Below are 9,790 nucleotides of genomic sequence, written 5' to 3'. Positions count from 1 at the left end.
GGGAGATGGTGGAGAGGCTCCATGCAGCGCGCTCTACCCCCATGGGAACCAGGCACCTGAGCAGCTAGCTACACGCTGCCTAAGCCTGGCAGAGGGGGTAAACAAACCCTTAAAATAATGTTCTCTGCTGGGTTGCCAGGTCACATGACCAAGCTGAAGGGGCTTAAGATCCTCTCTGGTCCTGTCCGTACCACACCCTCAGAATGCTTCATTGGTGGGACTTTCACTGGCCTCAGCTCAGCCAGCTGAGCCCTAACTGAACCAGAGATCCCCTGCATCCTAAGCTGCCCATCCCACCAGCTCTTGCCATAAGATTTTCCCCAAAATATATGGTCATATTTACATAACTTTATTTATGTATATAAAAATAAAAATAAGTCAGGTACGGAATGGGACAGTGGTATAGGTCAGTTAACTCTTTCTCCTGGTCCATTTTCCCACAGAAAGCCTCCTTCCTTAAGCTTCTATTTGTCTGCAATTTGAGCACAGCAAGAAGTAATATTTTATTTTTTGATTACGTATTTCTTTACAGCGGTTCTTTTCTTTTGTAAAGAATGGCGCGGCAGTTCTCACAGATAAAATTGCTGTGGGTGGCAGCACAAAATGGCTGCCATGGGCAGCAAAAAGAGAGAGAGAGAGAGAGAGAGAGAGAGAGAGAGAGAGAGAGAGAGAGAGAGAGTTGCTGGTACTTCATACTGCAAAAAGCCCTGTTTATTTATAAAAAATTATCAACTGCCCTTCACCGTAAGTTCCTAGGGCAGGATACAAAGATAATATACAATTATATGTACCATTAGAATTGCAAAACAAGTACAGTGGTACCTCGGAAGTCAAACAGAATCCATTCCTGAAGTCCATTCAATTTCCAAAATGTTCGGAAACCAAGGTGGAAGCTCCTGCAGCCAACTGGAAGCCATGGAAGCTGTGTTGGACGTTTGAGTTCCAAAGAATGTTTGCAAAATGGAACACTCACTTCCAGGTTTGTGGCGTTCAGGAGCCAAAACGTTTAACTCGCAAGGCGTTCAGGATCCAAGGTACAACTGTAAAACCATTCAAAATGGAACAGAGCAGTAGAATAAAAGAGGTTGGGATCAATAAAAGATACAGGTTGTCATGTCCCAAAGAGGTCCCACCAGGCTGACAGTGTTAACACAGCAATATTTCCCCTGTTATGGAGAGTGCTACTTAGCTACAGACCCAGGTAAAACAAGATGGTAGCATTCAAAGAGGGAATGGCTTCTCCTCACCTGAGTAGATGTTCTCAATTATTCTATTCCAGATTGCTCTAACTGTGGTTTACGTAACATATGTAGATCGCTTTGAACAATCTAAATGCTATGTAATATTAATATTATTTTTTATTACGGTACCTTGCAGCAAGATAAACCACATTCCAGGAGACCCACCTGGAAAGCACATGGGCTGAAAGCTCTCTGTTGGAGAGGATAAATGACTGGTGAGCTATTTTTACAGGCAAAATTAAATTCCTCTTTCAGCTTTCTTCAGCATGAATTGTCTGCCATGACTTCAGTTTGACCTCAATAGCCAATTTACTTCTGATAAGCATTACACTGTTGGTAAAACCGTGTCTTCACCTCCCTGTCTTCTTTTAACTCTGCGGCACCAAATATCACAACATTTACTGGTTATTATTGGAGCTGTCATTTTTCTTTTTCAATCTAATCACATGAAAGGCGGAACTTTGAGCAAAGTGAGAACTCTTCCATAGATGTTTTCCCTCTCATCTGTGATCGTGAGCCAAGGATAACATTTGACTCAGATGATACTCAAAACTTGCCTGTATCATATTAGATAGAGATGAGACAACCTCCTACTGGTCCAAGTCAGCCTGGTCTCAATTAGCTCAAGGAATTCTGCCAGATCCATGCCCTCCCTTTTCACTAGTCATATTCCACTGATGAAGCAATAACCTCTTCTCCACCATGAGTGATGAGTGCTGGATTCCATGGTGTCATGTGAACTACCATGGAACAAGATGATTTACCTGAATAGGAAAATGTTGTCTCTCCCAGTGGCCAACTTTATTAACATAAGGACATTTATTTTCTGCCAGAAGGTCTGTTGACAGTTTCTGCAGGGTTTTTTTTTCCTGATTCCCAGCAGATGTCATTTTCTCCTCTTCAAAGTATGTGTAGAAGTCCTGCATATTGTATGGATCAGAGATGGAGGTGAGTGTCAGGCCCAGGGGCCTGCCTATGTGGTCCTCAAGACTCTTCCCAGGCCACACTCCTCAGGATGACCCATCCGGTCTACCCAGGCCACACTCCACACCATCTCTGCCTTCCAGCCTCTTTCAGGTTTTTTGGGCTGGCTGTGAAGTGTCCTACAACTCAGATAATGTCTCTTGCTTGCCTGCAAGGAGAATAGGAAGGGGTCTATAACGTGCGAAACCAGCCAAATATACAGAGGTAAAAGTTGTATTCATTATTCTGCCTACTTTTGCCTCTGGCACCACCCACCACCAACATGTGGTCTAACGGACCAAAAGTGATCTTCATTTAGTAGGCCAAACTTTTGGTTGTGGTCATTTGCACGATTATCCTGCACTTTCTAAAGACTTTAAAAACACCCAACAGCATCATTCTGAAGGATCTTTTTCTATTTAAGAGTGCTGAAGACAAAATCAATCACATTTTTTTTAAAAAAATTAAAAAACCTTTAATTCCATGAAATTTGTAGTCCAGTACATTTTATGTGGCTGAAGCATAGCAAGTATAAATCTGAAATTAGGTACGTATTTTCATTTAATAGCTGATGAGGGGAGAAAAGTCATCTTTGGTTCCAAACATTAAATCTGTTGACCAGGCTTAATCCATTCCACAACCAGGTGCACCGTCAAGGTACAGCCAGTTTAATTATGAGTAGATCAATCATCTGCACCTGGATTCCATTTCCCATTACATGCCATGGTAGGTTTAAACACTACATCAGTCTTCTATGTTCTAAAATATATATATGATAGAAATTTGACGTGAGTAAGATAGATGGGGCCTAGTTTAGTCATGGTGTCGTTTCCCATCAGTTACATGCCTGATAGTGTTTGCTTACTTTACTTTGCATATGTTACCCAATGAATATGTGTTAAAAGACTTAGCACCATTCTGATCTTCAGGTGTATAACTGTGGACATAGTATTTGGCTCTGTGTGAATTTTGATAGAGATTCTGAGTATCCAGAGGTCAAGTCTCAGAGTTCAGGTGTGCAAGCGATCGTTGCCCACACACCCATACTCAAAACATCTCAGTTGTGATGGGGAAAAGGTTATATTTCTTAAATGCAACAAGAAAGAGGATCTGCAACCAAATTAAGCAAATCAGCCAATCAAAATACAGTCAGTAGTTCCCTGTCAACAGTGGGATCAAATCCCCAACATCTCCTGGCCATGTTTACAACAACTGCAGCTTCTGCCTCCCTGTTGCCATGTTGAACCTGTTGAGTTTCTGTCTTCCATGCTGATGTTAAAGCACAAAACCACAGAAGTCCTACCAGGGAAGGGTGGGGAGACTATTATTTAGCTAGACCTTTACAACATAACCCACCTAAGATAACATAAATCAGGGATGGGCAAACTTTTTCCTGTCTCTGTAAAAAATGTTTATAGTATCTGGCATATACAGTGCAGCTGCTCTGTCCTGCTCACTGTGTGTATTAATATAGATATATATTGGCGCTTTTGATTCTCTTAGCAGGCAGTTAGATGCATTGTCCAAATCAAACTACCAAACTGCTTACAGCTGTTGGCCTTTTCATTTGCCTTCTGAAGTATAAAAGGCCCATAGACAGTTTTTTGCCCCATAGACAAAACATTCATCCATGCGTACTCAGGTAGCTGATGAGTCTGATAGTTACCTGGGTATGACAGTTACACACTACACAAATAATGGCAGAGACAGCAAATCCAGGGAGGCTATTCCCAGTGTCAAGCCTTTTATTCTTGATAGTTATTTGCAGAATCCCAAATGCACGGACTCGGAAGCAAATTGTGAACCGTGAATAGTGCCACAATCTGGTGTGCCAACCCTGAAACCAAAAGCAACACATGATTCTATGCAGTTTCTCTAATATGCATTAAATAGGTGGGGGCCAGGATATTAGAGGAGACATCATTATACATGCATAATTACTTTTTTAAAATGGAAATCTGTCAACCATCTCTTTGGCAGTGCACATCCAGTTGATAGATCCAGAATCTTATTTCCTGATGTGGGTGGCCTTCTTGGTTCAGGATGAATGGGTACAATCCAGAGTTGCAACCAAGGCAATGATTCTAAGCAGCCTTACTTCAGAATGATGAATACTGTAATCAATGTGACTTACTCCTGAGGAAATGTGCTTGGAATTGAAGTGTTGTGCTCTTAACTGTGTGTCTGCATTCCACTGATGCCAATGGAATCGAGGCTTCCTTCTGTGGGTTGCAAAGCTGCACACTTATTCCAACGATGCCCACATTTGCTCCTGCAAAGAGGAAGCTGTGTTGCTAACTGTCGATGAATTCTTATGAAATGCTTCATGGAGTGGGTGCCAGAACCACACAGAAAAAAAGGCATAAAGGAAAAGCAGCACAAATGCAAAGTCATGACAAACCATGCATATAGAGATAGCAAACAGTTGAGTCCTCTAAAATAGGCTGCAACCCTAACCCCACTAACCTGGGCATAAGCCCCACTGAATTCAGTAGGGGACTTGCTTCTGAAAAGACATAATAATAATAATAATAATAATAATAATAATAATAATAATTTATTATTTATACCCCACCCATCTGGCTGGGTCCTCCCAGCCACTTTGGGCGGCTTCCAACAAAACACTAAAATACAATAACCTATTAAACATTAAAAGCTTCCCTAAACAGGGTTGCCTGTAGATGTCTTCTAAAAGTTTGGTAGTTATTTTTTTCTTTGACATCTGGTGGGAGGGCGTTCCACAGGGCGGGCACCACTACCGAGAAGGCCCTCTGCCTGGTTCCCTGTAACTTGGCTTCTCGCAGCAAGGGAACCACCAGAAGGCCCTCAGCGCTGGACCTCAGTGCCCGGGCAAAACGATGGAGGTGGAGACACTCCTTCAGGTATACTGGACCGAGGCCGTTTAGGGCTTTAAAGGTCAGCACCAACACTTTGAATTGTGCTCGGAAACGTACTGGAAGCCAGTGTAGGTCTTTCAAGATCGGTGTTATATAGTCCCGGCGGCCACTCCCAGTCACCAGTCTAGCTGCTGCATTCTGGATTAATTGTAGTTTCCGGGTCACCTTCAAAGGTAGCCCCACATAGAGCGCATTGCAGTAGATGCATAAGCTATCAAAATACTGCTGCATTTAGATTTAGGGGAAAAACAGTCAGCCTTCAAAGTTCAGGGTGAACTTCATTTCTATTTTATAGTTTGAAAATTTGCTTGAAGTTTTTGTTTAACGGTCTGCAAGAATTTAAATACCCATCTGTGGGGAAAGCCCACATTTTTCTGCTGGTCCACAGAACCTCTGGACTGAGAAGCTAGGCATACTAGGCACTAAAAGATAGTTACATACTACAAGATATTCCTGTGGTTTCGGCTTATTCCTATTGCCAAGTCTGTATTTTCAATACAGAGCTTTGTTGCTGGGTTTACGTAAAACAAAAGGAAACAAATCAGCATTTACCAAACTTCCCCAGTTAAATTCTCATCTGCCCAAACTCATTATAGGTTGCCAATAAGCAGGTAATTATATATTGCATTGAGTGTTTTGTGGTTGAACTATTGGGAAACATCTCCCTATGTCTAACAACACAGTCTTCTCTGAGCTGGCCACATAGTGTCATCTTAAGGGTCCCAGGGAAGCAAGCCTTGCATAAAGAGCCTGACTGACACCAATATATATTTAATAATCACTTTTGAGGCAGCCTCCAAGAAGTTTCCGTCATTTCACTGTGCCTTTGGGGTCTGCACTTCACCCTGGCCTTCAGCCCTTCGCTGGATGCTATTATAGTCCCGAAAAGCTGACAGTACAGCTATTTGTCCATCAGCAAAACAGCTACTCTGAGGTAATTAGTTTTTGATATGGGCATTTGTGAGGCTTCTTATGTGCTAAAGGTACTTCATCACCAACTCATTATTTCCACCTGGGTGAGAATTGCTCACTTCTGTTACTCAGCACCAGTTCTTTATTTCCTATTATTATCTAAGCGAGTATAGTAATTTGGCATTTCCCCCCCACCCCTCTCTTTTCTTATTCTGAAGATGCTTCCTACGGCAGATTCCCCTCCCATGTTATCAGAATTTCAGTCATATAAAATAGTTTGTGTTAACTCAGCTAGAGCTAATCATCTCAGAATGGATGACAGATTCCCAAGAGCATCATTATATACTGACAGAGGTCCTCCTCCAAGGACTCAAATCAAATCTTGAAACAGTCTACATCATCTGAGAAGGTAACTACTTCAATATTCTGTTTTCAGTTTTGAGATGGTGATAGGTTTGACAGTATTTTTGGACATATGCACTTGGGGAACTCAAAATGGTGTTATGCACACTTGTAGATTTCTGGCAGTATCATCAAAAGGCAGGTTGTCACTGGAAGATCTTAGGGATCACTGTGGGACATATTAGAAAGCGTAAGTTAGACATGCTAGTACAAATGCTTCTGTTATTTGGTCATTGATTCAGTTCACATGTAAAGGGGAACCTACCTAATTCACACTTTTTCCAAAACAAGAGGCAAACCAAAATATAGCCATTCATCAAAAAGTGCACTTCTCCAAATTTTGCAATGCAGTTATCCAGTCAATTAGCGTGTACAAAAAGGATATACAAGGGTAAGATGTGCACATAAATGTGTAGCGAAAATAACATGCAAACATTATCTTAGGGGAGGGTGCATACAAAAATGTCTATTAGGAGCAAGGTGCACTAAAATGCTGGTGAATTTGTGTCATTGAACTTTGACATCTGTGGCAGAAGAGAGGCTTAAAAGGATGGAGTGAAAGGAGAGAATTTCTAAAATTGAGCAAAAATTCACTCTTCTGTGCGTCTGATTTAGCACAGCACCTATCATCTGGAGGGCAACTGGCAATCAGTAAAACCATGGACCAGGAAGGAAGAATTGCTATGTGTCCTCTTTTTCCAGGGCGTGTCCTCTTTTTAGGGATAAAATGTCTGTCTGGGTGGATATTATTATTATTATTATTATTATATTTTATTTTAAATTTGTCAAAATGTTTCTTTCTGGATATACTTTCTGGATGAGCCATAGGCATAACTAGTGGTTGAAGACTTGCTTTCCTCTTCTCTTCTCCTGCCCCTCAGCAATATATCATAGCTTCTATAGCCTACATATAGTAGGGGTATTTAAAATGAGTCATCATAGCGTCCTCTTTTTTGCTCTTCAAAATATGGCAACCCTAACAGGCTATCAAGGCAGTTCCAAAACTGATACCTGATACTTGGCAATAGAAGAAGCTGCTTTTCACTGAATCTAACCATTGGGTCATCTAACTACATATTGTCTACCAGGGCATTCCACAGCCTGGTGCCCTCCTGGTCTTCAAATCCTATCCTTCCTCACCATTGGCCATGCTGGTGGGGGCTGGTGGGAATTGTAGTTCAAAACATCTGAAGGGCAACGGGTAGAGGAAGACGAGTCTTGCAGACTGGCAGTGCTTTTTCCTGTCCTACCTGAAGAACCTGTGACCTTTTGCATGTGAAGCAAGTGCCCTGGAGTGTTGTTTGAAGGGCTTTCTGGTCCAATTCCAATTAAAGATGCATAAGAAGAGAGAGCAAATGTCTTGAAGCTGTCCATCAACCATTAGCAGCTGAACAGCAGACTGAACACGTCACCAAGTTACAGCCTCTCTCTCTCTCTCTCTCTCTCTCTCTCTCTCTCTCTCTCTTATTGGCTTTACAAATACAAAGTTATAAACAAATAATCAAAAAGTACACCCATATAAAGAAATTCCTCCAAATCACAGGACTCGCCCCCCATCCCCTCTATGGAGTCCCATTATCAACATTTATTACTGCATATTCTTCCATACTCTAATTTTTATATCAAACAATATTATCCATGGTAGTTGTTAAACTACAAGGGAAATTAAAATCCTGCTAATGTTTCCATCTGCTTATAGGGGTCTCTTAAGTATCTTATGAATTTTTCCCATTCTTTTGTAAAGTTTTTATCCTTTTGGTTCCTGAGTTTTCCAGTCAATTTTGCCAATTTTGTCCATCAGCTTGGTTTGCCATTCTTCTCTGGTAGGGACTTTGTCTTCTTTCCATCTCTGGGCTAGTAACATCCGGGCAGCTGTTGTTCCATACATAAAAAGTCTTTTCTGGTCCTTTGGAATGTTGGTACCTGTAATTCCAAGTAAAAAGGCTTCTGGTTTTTTAACAAAGGTTATTTTAAACATTTTTTTCTTCATTTCATTATATATCATCTCCCAAAATGCTTTTACCACCTTACAGGTCCAGCACATCTGATAAAAGGTACTTTTTCCCCCTTTGCACTTCCAGTATGTATTTGTACTTGTCCTATACATTTTTGCCAGCTTAGTAGGAGTCAAATACCACTGATACATCATTTTCATATAGTTCTGTTTCAAAGTAACTTTGCAAGTTGCAGCCTTTCTCACTATGGTGAGTTGTGTATTGTATTTCTGTTAAAATTATAGTAATTATTTCTAAATGTCCATCTATGCACATAGATTAGCTTGTGCAAATTTGAGGAAAACATTTGTCCTTTCTTGTCCTTTCTTTTATGTTCCATAAGTGACCTCCTTCTGCCACAACCCTTCTTCTATGTCCCTAACGTCTAATACACTTTAGCAAGAATTTCAGGTCAAGCGATGAGAGCAGGATAAGAAGTGATGGAGCACATGTACCCTCTCCACCATAGGCTTTGGCTCCAGGGGGCTGAGGCTCTTTGGGCTCCCTCAATATATTTTTTGGGGGGGGCTGCCCCCCTATAGCTGAGGCCAAATGTAGAGCCCCCTCAGTGATCTTCAGAAGTTGGCACCTCCGTGACCCAACAAGGACATGAATCATGTTGAAATATGAAGGATTCTTTCTCTTGTTCATGGTGGTCAATACACAGTTGTTGCATGCTAGTTATACTTCAAGTGGTAAACTTATCATGCCTCACTGGTGCAAGGGAAGATGTTTCTAGATGTTGGCTTCACTTACATCACCTTTTGCTAGCTCCAGCTATAGCTAAGCAAGCTGGCAACTAGAGTAACTCACTTCTACCCTACAGCTGTACACAGGAGACACAGTGGAGCTTCTACTGTGCTGACTGCCTCTGTTGCATGGAAAACTAGGTAAGCCCCAGACCCCTGAGGTGCAGACAACCACTGAAAGCAAGAATGTAAGCAAACAAGTTGATGGTTCCATATTTTTCTCAAAGGCATTTTTGCGAGGCTCAAAAAAGCCTTTCCACGCTGAAATTCCAGCATGTCGAAGATCAGCGTCACAGTGAAGCAAGTTGCTAATATAATCATCCTCAGCTGTTGTGAACTTGGCAAGATCTAGGGACTTAACACACGGTGTGTTGTTGATTAGCCAGCTCGACTATAAGCAACCGTGGCCTCAAGTGAAATAAATGCACAAACAGGCAGGATTACACACTGACAGAAAAAAAAATATTATCAGACAGAGTATGGCGGGGGGGGGGGGAATACAGTTACTGCCGAGTGGCAAGCATAAAAATACATATAGCTGGGTCTTTCCGCTGCTGTAACTGACATCATCCTTTAAAAACAGCAAAACTATACTGAGCGATGCCAATTAGAGGTTTCCAGATGCTAAATTC

Source organism: Podarcis pityusensis (genome assembly GCF_964106645.2).
Source record: "Podarcis pityusensis genome assembly, chromosome: 9".
NCBI classification, from domain to species: Eukaryota; Metazoa; Chordata; class Lepidosauria; order Squamata; family Lacertidae; genus Podarcis; species Podarcis pityusensis.
This window is presented reverse-complemented; position numbering follows the sequence as displayed.